Source organism: Motacilla alba, chromosome 12 (genome assembly GCF_015832195.1).
Source record: "Motacilla alba alba isolate MOTALB_02 chromosome 12, Motacilla_alba_V1.0_pri, whole genome shotgun sequence".
In the NCBI taxonomy this organism is placed as follows: Eukaryota; Metazoa; Chordata; class Aves; order Passeriformes; family Motacillidae; genus Motacilla; species Motacilla alba.
In genome coordinates, this window is record NC_052027.1 from 4,434,278 (window position 1) to 4,450,982 (window position 16,705).

General features: G+C 40.7%; 1 protein-coding gene across 19 annotated transcripts in view; it reads right to left on the reverse strand.

Moving 5' to 3' along the window:
• The window catches only part of LOC119706209, a 346,096-nt gene that overhangs the window by 133,021 nt on the left and 196,370 nt on the right, over window positions 1–16,705 (reverse strand). For all 19 annotated transcript variants that reach the window (XR_005258447.1, XR_005258439.1, XR_005258441.1 and 16 more), the window contains one exon: window positions 6,146–6,224. The gene's annotated coding sequence lies outside the window, so the exon portion shown is untranslated. The remainder of the gene's footprint in view (window positions 1–6,145; window positions 6,225–16,705) is intronic.

Here is a 16,705-nt window from a genome sequence, read left to right on the forward strand (position 1 = left end):
CAGAATGGCCAGGAGGCCTTTCAGGGCCTCATTGCCCCAAAATAGGGCATCAATGCCCTTATTTCTGAAGCTGCTGAAGGGAAAAACAGCTCTTGGGCTGTTTTCATCATATAAGTGATGTGTTTAACCAAAAAATCTATGCTTGCATGAAAACTTCAACTTCCTTTCTAAACAAAATTCCCCACATGCCACTCCCCTTCAGGGAAATTCAGCAAGAGCTTAGTCCAACTTCATTACAATTAATAAGGAGTCTGCCTACTTAGAACCAGTCACAACCATTTTCTCCCTTTGCCTCCCCTAATTGCTCCTCATGCTGAAGACTACAAATAATTCAGCAGCTATTGGTAGAGGAAACACACAAAGCTAAAACTATTGCACTAAAATAAATTTCCATGTTCTTATGCCTTGTGGCACTAATGGATGCTTGCCTGCAGGGTTTGTTTTGTCAGTTTTAATTTTAATTAGGAATTAACTCTGCAATGTGTCTAGTTTCTTCACCCCATTTTTTTCCCCCTGCTGGATTACATTTCAGTTGCATCATGCCTCCTTCCTAAGGCTTCTGGAAGGGCTCTGCACACTTAATGATAAAGATTCCAGTTTTCCACTCTATCTCTTTCTCATGTTTGATTACATCATACTCTTCTAGATAAGTGTGTTTGTTAACATAATGACATTACTGTTCAATTTTCACAAAGCAATTAAAGATGTGTTTAATTTGAAGAATCTCAGTTGTTTTATTGTCTGCAATTAGGTATATTAACTTCAGTGGGAGTAGTAAATACTAATAAAAATGCATTGCAGAGCGGAAGTCTTCCAGAAGGGCATACAGACAACACAACTGAATACTGTTATGCAACAAATTCAGCATGTTTTTGATGTATACAGGTTATGAGAGTAATATCTTGTAACACAGAAAGAATCCTACATTATGGCAACAGACAGGATTTTCACTCTCCACCAACTTGGCTACAGAAAATACATGCTTATTTTGAATGAAAACTTCTTTTGTTTTGCCTGGCAAACATTAAAAAATAAATCTACTTTAATTGAATCGATAAAGACCCCCGCCCAATACATTACTTAGTAGCAATATCCACATTTTCTGTTCCATGGGATTAGTTTACTGCTCTTTCAGAGGAATGCGGGATGGCATCGTTAGTCCCAAATTCTTATGTAAGAGTTATTAGATATTTAAACACCGATGTTTGAGTGTCCGTCGTACACTTGAAATAGATGACTGTCAGCTCTTGTAAACTCCAGAGCAGAGTTGAAACATTTATCTGATCTGAAAGCCATTTATTGAAACTATATTTTCTGCTTTTCAAGTGGCGCTGCTATTATATAAGGGGAAAGCTGGAACTAACACTGCAAAATCCTAATGATCCTCGCCTGCCTCACACAAGTCCAGTGGACCAGATCCAGAATTCATGGGAAGTGACAGGTGCCTGTCAATGCCAACATCAATGGCACTGGGCGGGAAGGAGGGTAAATGACAGTGATATAGGAATTTCAAATGGATTAGTGGACCCAGACACAGCTTGATGAGGGAAGGAGTGATAAGAGTGACAAGGAAGGTCTCCCTGCTCCCTTGGGTGATATTTCTGGCCCCTGTGTTTTAGGGTTGCAATGTGATGATTTTGCTGGCAGGGAGTGGATTTCTGGAGGAATATTATTAAGTTTTCTTTCTCAATGCTGGTTGTTCAGTGGCTGTTTTTGTCATTAAAGACCAAAGAGCTGAGCTGAGATGGGATTTCACACAGAGTCCCACTGTCCCAGGTGACCTCTTGGTCAACATCACTGCTTAATTCTGCAAGATCAGTACTTTCAACATTTGGATACTTGAGATTTCCTCAAGGCACTACAGCACTGCATGTTCCAGTATTTACTGAAGGAATATATCAGTGTTTCTGTACAGCCACCCAACATGCAGAGCTATTAAAAAATAATGTTCACGCTGCTTTTATTTTGGTCTATGAATAAATATACTCTGCAACTTCCTTCCCAAACAAATGTGTTCTCTCACAAGGCCTGCCATGTTATGTTGCATCTCTGCACATTAAAAGTTAAAAAATTATTTATCCTGAATTGTTAAAATTTTCATTAATGGCAATTTATGTCACTCAAAGAAGCCTCCTTGGGAAGAACATGGCATACTTGTACAGACCTATTATGAGAGTTGTCAGAAACATTTGTCCTTATGAAATATAAATAGACAGTATGTTAGATGATTTAGTGAGGGATCTCTTATTTATTTAAAAACAAACATGTTTTTTTCATCTCTCCTTTCAGGAAACCAGGTCATGTAGATTAGACAAGAAGGTTCTCAGACTAATGATAACACATCTGTAAATATTTTCTCAAAAAGCCTATCCATCTCTCCAAACAGCCCAGGCTTTGACCTGCTCTGGGGCAGAAGGCATCACCTGAGTCCTTCTCCACTTCTCCCTGAGGACACACCAGGGCTTGGTGAGGCCCCACTACGTCACGTCCTCCCCTGGAGATTTGATTTCCAAAGCACCTCATGGGACACACTTTCACCCAGTGCATCATTGCCCCAGTACTCTTTGGAGCTGCCTCCAAACATCAGGTGAATTTACCCCGGAAAAGAAATGGGTTGTGCTGCCTTTGAATTAGACCTGGGTGGGTAAACAAGGATCATTTCTTTGTTCTTGCTGATAACAGCTTAACAAAGCTGTGTGCAGAGCTCCACAGTAATGCTAAACTTAATTTTCCACAACTGCTGAGGTTCACAACCAGAATCCATTTCAGGTGGACATAAAAATCCAGCCCAATATTTACTTGCCACTGGATACAAATGTTACCTAGTGAAGTCTGCACTAGTGTCAGAGAGGTGGATAAATCCTTCAACTTTGTTAAATGTGGAATAAAGGAGAGAATAACTTGAATTAAATTCCTGTGCCCACTTGAAATGATGTCTGGCTGTGCCTCTGTACCTGTGCCTGATTTTTGCATGAAAATATTCTCTTTGTCCCTATCTGGTGTTCTCCTTCAAAAAGGAATTGAGTTTAAAAAGAAGGCAATAATGTAAGATTTTTAAGCAAACAGTTCAATATTTCCTTTAAAATGTTCTCTGTATTCAAGAGCACTTTGATTTCTATCTTTTTTTTTCCCTCCAGGCTTTGAAACTGTACCTCTTTTAAAAAAAGACCATCCCTGATTTTAGTCTTTTGTTCCTTTATGAGCTTTGTCCCCGACTTTTAAATGTGGAGAGAGTTGAGAGGCATGTTGTGAGAGGAGAGAAAATAAAAAGTAAAAAAAAAAAAACTTGCAAACTGTGTTAAATACACCTTTTGTTCATTACGTTTAATATAACATTCACTATGAAGATTGATATTGAATTATACATTAATTTTAATGCTAAATAACTTTTCTATTTAAAAACCCCTTAGTTTTCTTATAATGTACAGTAATTAAAAAGTGAACCAAAAGAGGCAGCAATAAATCAGGGTGCACAATGCAGTAAAAATATTATAATTAATATTTAACATACGTTTTGATTACTTTTAGAATAAGTACAAGAAATATCAATTAGAATATATATTCAAACTTTGCTGCCTTTTCCCCATTATGCTCTGGAAAGGGGCTATTTTTAATTCTGGATATTGCATACAAAATAATACATAGTCCCTAATTAAATATAAGGCTGCAATTCAATCGAGAGTTTCTGCTGATGTCATAAATAATAAGAGCACAGCTCGAGGTATCAATGAATGGCAGCCAAAGCCCGAGATTGAATTACAACTTCAGCATTCAGTCTGTGGAACTGTATTGTTATTTGCAATAGATGGAAAATGATTATTATTATTTTTTAAATACAGACAAAAAGAAGGAAATTTGAATTCAAAATCGGTGACTCGGTGGTGGAAGATTAGAAGTCTTGTGATTAGAGAACACTGCTTATTGGAAATTGAAATGTACAAATGTGCCAGGCAGCAAATCTGTGGTTGAGGCTAAATTCTGCCTTTTGTTTGTTGAGTTTTTGAAATCTATGGGCAGCTCATTCCTGAAAAAATCCAGCTTTGGTGTCATTATCAAGAGTTTTGCATTTGCCTGCCCTAAATGTGTCCAGCAACCACCACTGGAGCTGCCTAGCTCTCACCTGGCATGGAGCTCCCAGCAGGGAGCAGAAATCGTGGAGCTAGAAGGTGCTGCCAGGGTGAAAATCAGTGACACCAAGTCACCTCAACCCTGCTCGTGGAAGGAGCCTTCCACCCCTTGTAGTCTTTTACCCCAGTGGGTTTTCTGCATAAACCCCAATTATTTATCATTTCCATTCAGAATGAGTAAGGGCTGTACACTGATGTGGACATTTTCCCCAAATAAATGACCCCGTAATAACCAGAAGGATTTTTATTTATGTAACATATTGGATTTCAGTTATGTTATGGCAGCAGAAAGAAGGTAGTTAATCAATATGAAGGCTTGCTTTCAACAGATTGCACAGCACTCAGCATGACAAGATCCCCTTCTGTTACACCACAGGTCACTCATTTGTATTTTAAGGCCATTTTTCCATGCTTAGCACATCCATCCAGCCATGAGGATGTACACCTCTCCATCTGACTCTGGCATGCAAAAAGTCAACAGTTTAAAGGTGCTAAAACGCCACCAGTCCTGAGCAAGGTGTGAGACACGGCTGTGATGCCACAGAGCCTAAGCCACGTTGGTGGCTTTAGAGGTGTTTGTTACCTCCTTTTTGCCCAAACTCAAGGCATCACAAAGTCCCTTCTTGTTGCTGCCCCACTCTCCTGTGCAGGTTCAATTTGTGCAGATAGTGGGGGCCAACATTTCCCCCAGCCTAGGGAAAAATAGCAACGGTTCTGGCTCAGAGTCTGGTCTGTTTGCCCTGTGATACAGCCACATCAAGGGGTGCAAGCTGCCCTCCTTTCTTCCCTGGGCAAGAGTGTACTGAGGGCTAGATCCCAACTTTTCAAGAAAAAAAATTTGATGGTTTATAGCTGGAAACACTGTGGCTCCCTACATCTCACATGCTAGCTTCTGACACAGGCTAGCTATGCCAGAACCCACAGATTTTTTCTTTACAAAACCAGTATATTGCTGTCTAAGAACAAGTATTTTGTCTCATTTAGGCTAAGAAGAACAAAGAGCCAAGAGGCCCTGAAAACATGCAATGAAGCCCCTTGGAATACAATTTCTCTTTGTATGGTACATTTTACTCAATATTTAAATATCCTATTGTTCTTAAACACATAAATTTTATTGCTTTTTCCCTAAAAAGAGCCATTTCCTAAAGAGTCTTAAACTACACAATAACAATTGTCATGATAGCCTGTTTATGCCTTCCAGGTGATTTTTTTTGAAGGGCAGAAAATATATGTTTCTTTCAGACATTTGCTGTTAACTCCAAACAACCTGTACAAATTTTGATGGTCACCTTCATAACATCTGAATAAGGATTTAATTGTGCCTGTAACTGCCCATACAGACATGGGCCCATGCTTTTCACAAAAGCTTTGCTCCTAGTGTAAACAAACCTTGAGAAATCTTGTGAAAGCAGACAAGGGAACAGTGAAAACAAGGTGCAAAATATTGAGATGATCCTTCCTAACACACAATACATTTATCAAGACCAACATGAGCAACATAATTTACAGCAAAAATAAACCTGCCATAAACACAGATACTTGATATTGCTGATAAACAGGTATTTCAATTTGTAAAGTATATGCTTACATTGGTATGGGGAGATGTTAGTCCCAGGGTGATATTTAGAAAACACAAACAGCTGCCTCTGTCCCCAGATGCACATAACAAAGTAATAATAATCTTCCTCCATGATAAGCAGCTATAGGTGTCTTAGTTACCTCTCTCCTATGTTTCACTTGACTCTGAATTTATCAGGATTTGTTTTTTTCTTTTTCAACTTTTTGGTTTTGGAGATGATTTCATTAGGGCTAAGAAGGTTAAGTTCTAGCATCTGTTGGGTGACCCTTGAATTTAGACTTTTCTAGGTTCTTTGAATAGTGAAAGGCAAATCTTTAACAGACACACCTCTCACCATCTCCTCCATCCATCAGTGACTCCCTGACATATCCAAGAAGCAGTGCCTGGAGGCAGAGGCCAAGTCCCATCTCTGCCAGCTACAACTCAAATTTAACCCTACCTGCACTCAGCGCCGACCTGCACATGTGGGGTTGTGTCTCCAGCCACTGCTGCTGAATTTGGTCCAGCCAGGGCCTCATCTGCAAAACACATCAGTAGGAAAGAGGTGTTAGGTGATAGATTCTGTGGCTATTTCATCTCCAGATGGAAGTAGGTCTTCAAATGAAATGCCAGCTGAAAAATCAAGCAAAATAACCCAGTGGTTTGCTGCCCTGCAAATATTTGGTGCTGCTTTGGGATGGCAGACCATTTCTGTTTGGAGGAGGAAGGGACTGGAGCATTTTATTTGTCTCCCTCCAGGGTGGACATGGGATAACAGGAGAGAAGGTAAAGGAGGCGAGCTGGTGTATGTGACTGGGTGTCAAGGACAGCATATTTATTCTGAGGGCAGGGAGAAACACACACTAATCCAGTGGTGCAAATTCGTGGAAGGGTTTGGAAATCTAGAGGAAAAGAAGCCTGTCAGGTCCAGGCTGAGCTCCTGGGATTATGATGAGTTCCTCTCTTACTATTGGTTGTTGTCACCAAAATACATCTGCTGCTTTATGCAACTGAGGCTTCCTATGAAATGCATACATAGGCTCAATGATTCTTATAATTACAGGCTGAAAAGAACTTTGCATATTCATGAGTATCACACCATTTGTCACAGCTGTAGACCTCCAGTAAGCAATGCCTGTGATTAGGGTTTTGTTCTTCCCAAGTATATATTTTTCCATGAACCCTTATTGGTTCTGAAAAGTTATGATCTTAACTCTCCACTCCTGTCAAACACAATTTTATTCCTTTTTACTGCCAGCAATATGAATGAATTCCTGCTTCCACAGCCAACATCAGGACTAGCCGGAACTGGAATTTGCATTGATGAGGCAGTATTTTATTTAACTAATGTAATAACCTACAAAAATCTATAGTTGGAGTGACAACAATTTTATTATCCCAAGTAAAGAGCTGCCCATTCATTTTCTCCTCTGTGATTTAAGACACTAACCTCTAGACCTCCCTGCTCATAAACAAACAGGTCTTGCGGACCTTCTGAGGTTCACAAAAGAGGTCAAATGAAATAATAAAGACCTGGTACGCTACAGGATGTACTAACCATTAAGCAGCAGATTAAAGATTGAAAGTTTTTGAAAGCTAGACAGCCAAGTATGAAATCTAACCCACCCCATGGACATTTCAACATAAAATGGTAGTAGAAGTGAGAAAAGTAGACTTTTTTTCCTTCTGAAGCTATATTTTTCTAACACAGAAGACAGAAAAGTGTAATCAGTCATGGTCAAAACCCTGCCAGTGAGTATTACTTATTTAGCCTCATATTCCAGGTGACTCACAACTTGTCTACCTGCCAACATCTGAAAATAATAAGTTATAGTAAAGTTATTAACTAAAACTATGTGAACTTTGAAGTAGCTAAACCTAAATTAAATATAAACATACAAAACAGCCTGGGGCTAATTAATCTAATTTGGTCTCAGCCACCTCACTCCATTTTTGTTTGTTTGCAGTTGTTTTCCCCCCTTCCTCCTCCTATGTGGTCTGCAGAGAGGGATGATCTCAAGGCTGGTCAGGGGCAGAGATTGCATCTTTCCGCTCCTCCGATCAGAAAAGTGCGGTCACTTTTCCAAGAAGCCACTCTCGACAAAGAGCTGGTTTGCAACAAGCTGATCTCCCTGGATGTGCTGGGAAGGAGGGGAGCTGTGCTGAGGCAGATGTGTGCCAGCTGAGAGCCCAGCTCCGGGAAGCCTCGTGCCCACGCACCATGTGTGGCTGGAAGGGGAAGCCCATCCTCCTCCTCCTCGCTGTCAGGTATAAATTGCGCACTGGAGGCTTTGATGACAACATGGTGCTCCCTCCAGGAGCTTCCTCTGGAAGCTGAGCCTGAAAGCAGCACCAAGGGAATCACCTCTCCCTTGTTTTTTAGATTTTTTTTGGACACACTGAGCTCTTTTACCACTGATGAGGTTCCTCTGCCATCCTAGGCAGGCGGACAACGTGCCTGAAGATTACGCAATGCTCAATGTTTAGAGAGGTTATGCTGGCCTGGCCATTTTTAGTATTTTAGAGGTTTTAAACTGAAAAAGTGGAGGGGAAAAAAAACCATGCTAAAAATAAGCTCTTGATTAGGTGTGGGAAAAGTGAAGATTCGAGGAAATCTCAGGGCTGCAGCCCCAGCACGAGGTAACAATAGACTCGAAACACAAAAAAGTGTCAGTGCAGTTCGCTTGTAAAAAGAGGAAAATGCACAATAGCACAACAGTGAGTTCACCTATTATATAATTGGAGGTTGTGTGTACATGTGCAGACAAGACGACAGAATAAAAAGCCTCCTCTAGGAAATCCAAAACTTGGCAGCTTTGGCCAGGTAGAGTATGAGGCGGGTAGTGTCTAACAACAAAAAGAAACAGTCTGTAACTAAGGTTTGAATCAAGCTACAGCTCTCCTTGCTAAACAGCAGCCAGATTTGCTGCTGCAAAACCCATAGAAACAAAGAGAGAATAAGTCTGGCACGAGAAATAAGGCACAGAGAAAGGCAGAAAAGGAGACGCGGCGTTAAATAGACCAAGGCTGAGTTGTGCATCTGATTTCATACAAGGATAATTTGGAGGGCTATGCATAAAGCCAGAGGATTTCATTCATACAGAGTTTCCACACGGTCTGAAGTGCATTTCTCAGGGGGCCAAAGGAAACCCAACCTGCCTGACAGGAGGGAAGTGAAGCAGCTGCTGTGCCCTCAGCCCCACCAATGCTTTGCTTTGGCATCTGGGTTGGCTCCCCAAAACTCTCCTCTTTCCCATCCCAGACTGTCCACCCTGCCTCAGGGGGCTGGTGGGATCTCCAGGCTTCACAGATTTTGTTAACAGTACAGCAATCCTTGATTTGGGCTTGTTTACAGGGATTTTCCTGTCCCTTAGAGCCTAACTATATCTAACACTCTGGCTAAGGTACATGAATTTACACAGAAGAAACAGTGATTCTGGTGCTCCTACTGTAACAGGATGAAATGTTTCAATCAAAGTATGCCATACTTGATATTTTCCAGGGGAGATGGCTCTACAAAGAGATCATTGACCATTTTGGTAGTAAAGATCTCTACAATCTTCTCTTACAATCACCTGTCAGGTCATTTCTACCCCAAAGGTGTCACAGATCTTTTCCCACTTACCCATATTAAAAAAGCCAGAAATACTTTCCTTAACACTAATTTAGTGTATTAATAATCCTCTCCTTGTTACTCCTTACTCATACGGCCACTTCTCCCAGAGTTCTCCTGCTCATTTCCAACTCAATTGCCATTATCCACAAATATGCATTATGGCCATAATAAAACTACAACCAAATCCATCATTTAACTCATTTCCATATCCACCACATCAGTCACAGCTCTCCAAGTGTTTCATCTTTCTAGACTTCTTACATTGAACAAAAGAAAAACATACTAAAATGCACTAACAGCAATAAAGATGCTTTGGCGTTATTTTTTGTTTGGCACATTTCCTTCTGCTCTCTGATCTGCAGGAGTTCCCAAGTCATCCAATAACTGATTGTGTCACTGGGATTTCAGTCCTGATTCTGCAACAAAGTTGATGGGGAACTTCTCACTACCCCATCACCTTGCTGCATATTCAGGCTGTATTTTGAGATGTTGCAAGATCATTTTGATGTTCCTTTTGATCAAATAGAGTATTAAACCTCAGATTATTAATGTATAGAGACAAATGCATCTCTCTTTCTTATTAATATCAAGATTAAAAGGTACTTGAAAGCTAATAACTTATTTCCACTTTAAAACTTATAATAATACAGTAAATACCTTACAAATGATGATGTATGTGCTCATAATTGACTCATTAGGTATTTGCCCAAACAACAGACACAGGACCATTAGCAAGAAGCTTGAAGTATTCCATGTTTTGTGGAATGTGGGCTGCATTTCAGCAGATAAATGATTCCTCCTTTCCCCTGTTTGGGACTCAAATTCTTGGTGCACCTGTGGACCTACAAGAGGAGGGTTTGGGGATTTTTGCCGTTTGTTTTTCCACCAAACTAGATGACAGAGATAGAGAAAAGCACACTGAACAAATTCCAGAACAGCTGTTCCTACCTAGGATTCTTTTCTTTTAACCCCCCTCACCAACTGCATAGGAAAGTCAATGCATTATTTTGAGACTTTTATTTTAGCAGAAGGCTTTGTCGCCACCAGTGCTCAGACAGACCCCTGGGAGCATGCAGGGAAGGTTGCAAAGAAGGTAGATTCAAAACAATATGACAAACAAGCTCAGACCAAATCCCAGGCAGGAATTTTCTACGAGCTTTTTTCACCACCAGCGCGAAATCAGCCACTTCTGAAGTTTGACCACTCTGACAATGTGGTCAAAAAGATGCAGTTTAGACCCATTCTGAATGTTTACCATTTCAGGCCAGCTCTTACAGTTATGTAAATACTTTACTTGTACGAGCAGTGCCACCAAGGACTATTTGCATGCATCAAGGTATCACAGGTAGCATTGTTTGCAGAATTCCTTATGACCCCAAAGTGCACGAATGTATCAAAGGACATTGGCAGAGCCCAGGCAAGCAGACAGGCCCCTAATTTATTTAACTTTTATAAATATGACTAGTCATGTATTCTCATTTCTAATTGCCTAAATACATTTGTAAATCTATCCATTAATACCTGAAGTTTAAGCTTCGGGGGCATTCTCTCAAGAACAACTTCCTTTAGATCTCTCTGCAAAGATACCACTGTTTTCAGGAGAGTTAATAAAGTCCTAGCAAATGCAGAATATAATTCCATACCAGTGAGGGGTACAAGTCTGTTCATTCCTATTCATGAACTGTGTATTATTTATACAATGTTTGTGGGCTCAGCAAAGCAGAGGATATTTTTTAAATAAATGTTTATGTTCAAATAACTTTGCTAGTCTTATCTAATCTACCTTCAACATCTTAAGCACTGTAGGTGATTTTAAAAGTTTGCAAAATATCTCTCATCTGCTTTTACACTTTGGGTTTGGCAAAAACCAGATGTCTGAATATTTAGCAATTCTGACACACAAAAATTATCATGATGCCATCAAGTATCTTAAATCTTTTGCAAAAGAGTGTTAGCAATTTATCAGTGGGAGGATTTTCCTCTCCCTTTCTTCCTACTCAATGCCTGACTCATTCAGCTCTTTACTGATTGAGCAGGCTTGTCCACTCCAGCACTGCAGGCGAGAATTGGGCTCTTCATTTCCCACAGGGAGAGAGGGGCACTACAGCCTTGCCCTTGGAAATGTTCACTCAAAGTCTCCACAGACCACTAAGGGGTAAAGTCCTTAATATCTGCAAAGATCTAGGCCTGCTCAGCCTCCTCATGACCACAGAGAAATGGCACAGCACTCTGGGGTTTGATTTTTCAGCTGCACCCTCACCACTGAAGCATCCTTTCTCTCCTGAATCAAGTTACTAGTCACTCTCCTATGAAGAAAATCCATTTCTAATCCTTTACTGGTTTGTGTTGGTTGGAGCAAAATCTTCTGTCCCACTTAGAAAATGGTGTTGAAAACTTCAGAAATGTAACACAGGATAATTTTACTAAGTTTTATCCAAGTTCATGTTTTTTTCTTTAATCCTGTTAAGTTTTGGGCCCCTCTAATCCCTGCTAGTGGCATTCAGCTCTACAGGCCTGTGACACATTGCTCACACGTGCACACTCAGAACACTTTGGCAAAACTTTTGGGGAAACTTTCAGCCTGCAGACAGGAAATGTGCTCCAGTTCTGAGCTTCTACCAGTTTAGTAAGGGCTGGTGGGTAAAATGCAACGTCACTATCACTCTACAGGCACACTTTGGGTGTCACTGAGAGCCTGATGGATCACAGAATATTCCCCAGTGACACAATGGCCTAAGTTTGGTCTGCATGACCATTGCATGGCTGTGACATCAAGCACGTGGTTGTGAAACACACACCAACAATCAGGCACTGTTAGTCTTGATTTCTTTAAACTAAATATCTACAAATTTTTATCCTTTAATGTTTGAATAGAGTGACCCAGTTACAAAATCGAGTGTAGGCTGGCAAGAGGAGTAGGTGGAAGGGGAAGAGCTTGATCTTGTTTGTAAGGGAGGTTACAAGTATTTGGGTGTCAATTCATATGAGAAGTTTCACTTGACATTATCTGATGTGGTCAAAATACTCAACCCTACCAGTTGGGGTTTATAATAGCAGTGCCCACTCAACCTTAGCTCCAACAGCCACAATTGTTGCAATATAATACACCCTCACTGGACCTATTCAAGCTGCATTTTGATGATTTGGCTTACTGTTAACATGCAATCCCTGGCAACTCCCAGGCATCAGGACTGTCCTGATTGTTAAAATGCTCTGTCTGAACATGGCTCAGACTTGCTCGCCTCATGAGCGCTGTCTTTAGGGCTACTTGAAAAAAAAAAAAAAAAAAAGGCCTTTTTTTGTTTAAAGTGACAGTACATAGGAAAATGAATATACAGCTTATATACTGCTGATACTGCAGTGATTGTAGTGTTCTTTTACTGAGTGCACCTTCCTTGCAGGATGGCTTTGCTGCACCTTCCAAGCCCCCAAACCCTGCATGGTTCTTCCCACTGCTGAGCAAAGGGTTCTGTGGCTCCATGCTCATGGTGCGTCGGGAGGGGGATGTGGAAGGAGAGGAACAGGCCTCTATGGTCTTTGGAAGCTGGCCAGGGCTGAGGCCACTGCATCTAAATTTAGGAGGGGTTTCACTTAATAGGGCTTGCAGCTGTGCATAGGTTGGGGTGTGAATTCCATCTCTCCCGACATACAAAACCAAAGCTTTATTAAAGAAGCAGTGACTTTGAGCTATTCTGAAGTACCCTATCATTTTCACTACCCTGTTCATCTGTTAAGGCATTTATATGACACATATAGGAAATAAAAGCCATCAATAAACCCTGTGTTTTGAGTATACAGATGAAATGACCAATAATAGGGTTAATAACCAGGAACAATGCGAACAGAACCAATATTTTGTACCAATATAGTTTCTCACAAATTAATGCTCAAAAGTATAAATTCCCTAACCACTAGTGTCAGAGCTGGAAATATTATTGCCTCTGTTTTATACGTAGGAAAACTTGGAGCACAGAAAGGCTTTGTGAATACCCAGAGCCATTCACAGCCACACCATATCCTTACTTTTAGATCACTGTGCATAAAGTGCAATGCCAGGGTAATATTTTGGTGCTTTGTATTTGAGCACGGCTCAATTCAGTGGGACCCCAAGCACGACCTGATGCTCTCCAAATCTTCCACTAAGCATCCCAGGCAGGAAGAGTTCAAGACCACAACTTTGTCCTACTCTGATCTAGCCGAAAATCAGTGCAGGGGTAAAATCAATCAGTTTCCTAAGCCTTCCCTAAAGGATAACTCAGGAGAAGAGGACTTGCCCAAGTGCAAAGTCTTTATTTTATAGTATATGTACTGAAATTATCTTTTATTTTTAAATAATTCTATGATTCTATAGATTTTCTGTTTAAAGAAGGCTTCAAAAATATTTTTTTTTCCTTTTCTCCATCAGTTGATTTTAACTCTGCATTTGTGCAAGCCCACAGTTAAAAGTAAGAACTTGTGCTGTAATTTTAATTGAGATTTTTCTCTAAATTTATATATATGGGCCCAGTCTTGCAAAACATTTCCTCGTAACAATTCTCAGACATGACCTTTTCTGCTAAGCCACCGAAACACAGCCATGCATTGTGGTGCTCAGCACCCTGTGTCCTGTTTCTGCAGCATCCTTTTTCTTGGTCTGGACGAACGTGCTCATTTATGATGCTGCCACGGAGAACATTGCTCTAACGCAAAACTTAATCACTTCTCTCTTTGTGGCTGTCTTCTGATTGCCCCATCTCTTCCAAACTAAAAATAAGTTCTTTGTATTCACTAAAGCCCGTTACAGCTTCAGCTTCTCTTTCCCATTGTCTCCAGTTTGCCATTAAAATGTACTGAGTGCTCTTAGTTACACCATGACGCAGCCTCCTTTGCTCTAGTTAAATTTTCCAGCGTGCACATTTCTGCTTTCCCCCGGTCTATCCCCACAGGGAGAGAAGCTCCTCATAAATACCTAAAGAGCAACCTCCTCCACTGGCTTATTTGTTATTCCTCCTCACCAGCTCGGCAGGGACAACAGGCCCAAATGAAATCTTTTTTCTCCTCCTGTGTTTGTGGTCTAATAATGGCCGTATGTTTGACCATGACTCATTGGATACCTATGTATTCTCCCTGGCAACGAGCAGAATTGCTCCGTTTTTGAGACCAGACTAGATTGGGTTTACCAAGGACAACACAGAAACAGACCAGACTTTATCCTTCTTAAAATATTTCGCCGCTCTAACTAAAAACAAGAATTGTAAGCACTCTCAGACAAAGACCATCATTCTGTTTGGCATTTCATAACACCAAGCACAGTAGAGGCCTGGTCCTTGCTTAGGACTCTCAGAAAGAGTTTAGTGATAGGAATAAAATAAAATAAAATAAAATAAAATAAAATAAAATAAAATAAAATAAAATAAAATAAAATAAAATAAAATAAAATAAAATCTTTTTGAGTGGTGCCTGTATAATAAATGCCTGTCTTTATATGTACAACTGGAGTCACAGCCACATGCCCCCATATCTAGTTGTTACACAAGCACACAACATTGCAAAGCCACATACACACAGTGATCACCATTAAAACCTTTTCAATTTTCCACTTGCAGAGATGGTTCTGTACAGAAATGGAGTTGATGCAAAATAAAGCTATAGTTATTCAAAACCCACCTCTTACAATAGCACCCAACTTAAGTTGTTCAAATTATCTTTCTGTAACTGATTTTTTTTCTCCAATTGGCTAAAATACCTATTGTAATACTTAGCTGTGAACAAAGTGCAGAAATGAAGGGCTTTGAATTGTTTCAAATTAATGGCTATAAAGTATGACTTAAATGCTTTTATTCAAAACTAATTATTTGAGAGCAGGTATTCTTATACTTCTTTAACAGCAGGATGCAACATTTTTAGCATTATGAAAAAGAAGCTTTTGCCATGTAAACTCATGGGGTGAAATCTCATCCTTGATCTTCAAAGTGTGACAAAGAGCTATTGATTGGGAGCATATTGTCATTTAAATTACAATTAGGGATGGGTGAAAGGTGGTTATTCAACAATTCAAATCTTTTTAAAAAATGCTGTCAAGGGCAACTTAACCTTAACCTAAACACACACTTTTAAAAACTTCTGAGAGTTTCAAGTGTTTCAGAGAGCAATATGATGTGTTTAAAGCAACAAATCTGTAGATTTTGAGAATAACATATAGTGCATTTTATTAATGCTGTAATTAAAAAAGCCCTTGTGGAACACTTTCATTCCCTGTTACCATGAAACACACATTTGCTCCAAAACTGAGCGAGGGAGGTGGAAGGGGAGGTCTCTGCAATTTTTAATCAAATTGTATCGCTCAGTTCATCTTGCTAGAAGAGCTAATAATGTGATTTAAAATCCAGATCCAATTTCTACTATAATCAATGCAAGTCCTGTTCTCAGAGGGATTTGGTTATGATCTCAAGAGCCAAGTGAAGAAGAGCCCTAGACGGGTCTCAGGAAAGCCAATGCAGCTTGCAGTTGCTTTGACCAACTGGCAACCTTCAATAGGCCACCACTTCCATCCTCCATCCCCTTTCTCCACTGAGACCCCAGGATCTCAGCCCGGGGTCCATATGGACTACAAGACCCTGCTCAGGCACCTGCAGTCATGGGAAATTTTAGTCCCTGCTGAACTGCCCATGGTCTATGGTGAAGCTTGAAACTCAGTCGGGTTTTGCCCAGGGGACCAGCCAAGGCAGCAGCCTCCCCTCTAAACCACAAGCCCAGAGGTACAACCGGCCACTCAGCAATCTTTTGGGCCCTTGTTGGGATCCATGGTCTAGCTTCTGTCATGACACAAACGCACGCCACAGTGAGAGTACCCAGCAGTGTCACCTGGCGTGTGTTGGCAGGGCGGGCGGAGGGCTGTGCCAGCTTCTGATGGGCTTCTCTTCAATCTCATTAGTCAGTTTGAGTTCAAGCAGCTCTCTCTCCCCTTTCAGAGAGGATTATGCTGCCCTGCCAAGTTAGGAAGAGCATTCCTAGCCCTGCAGGACAAACAGCTTCCCAGACCTGTGTTTATTTTCTTGGATGGCATATGTAGCCCATTGTGTGATTAGGTAGCACAGCGGGGTTCAGAAAGTGGAATTTCCCAGAGTGCTCTGGGCTCTGGATGATCGCCAGCATCGGGATCAGGGAGGAATGTTTTCTTTCACTATACACTGGTGAATGTGGCAGAGTTCGAAAGAGATTTTGACTTTCCCCTTTAGCACTTGGGAGGTGAAGACTCCTTTTTGCCACATATACAGTGGGAACTATTTCCTTGCCAATTTATTACATATTTAGGTCCTGCTCCAATATTGCAATGAAATCTGTGGAACCTGTTAGCTTCAAGTAAATTTACATCAGATTCCCCATGGGCTTTACTTCCCCTGGTGTGTCTGTGCTCTGATGGAA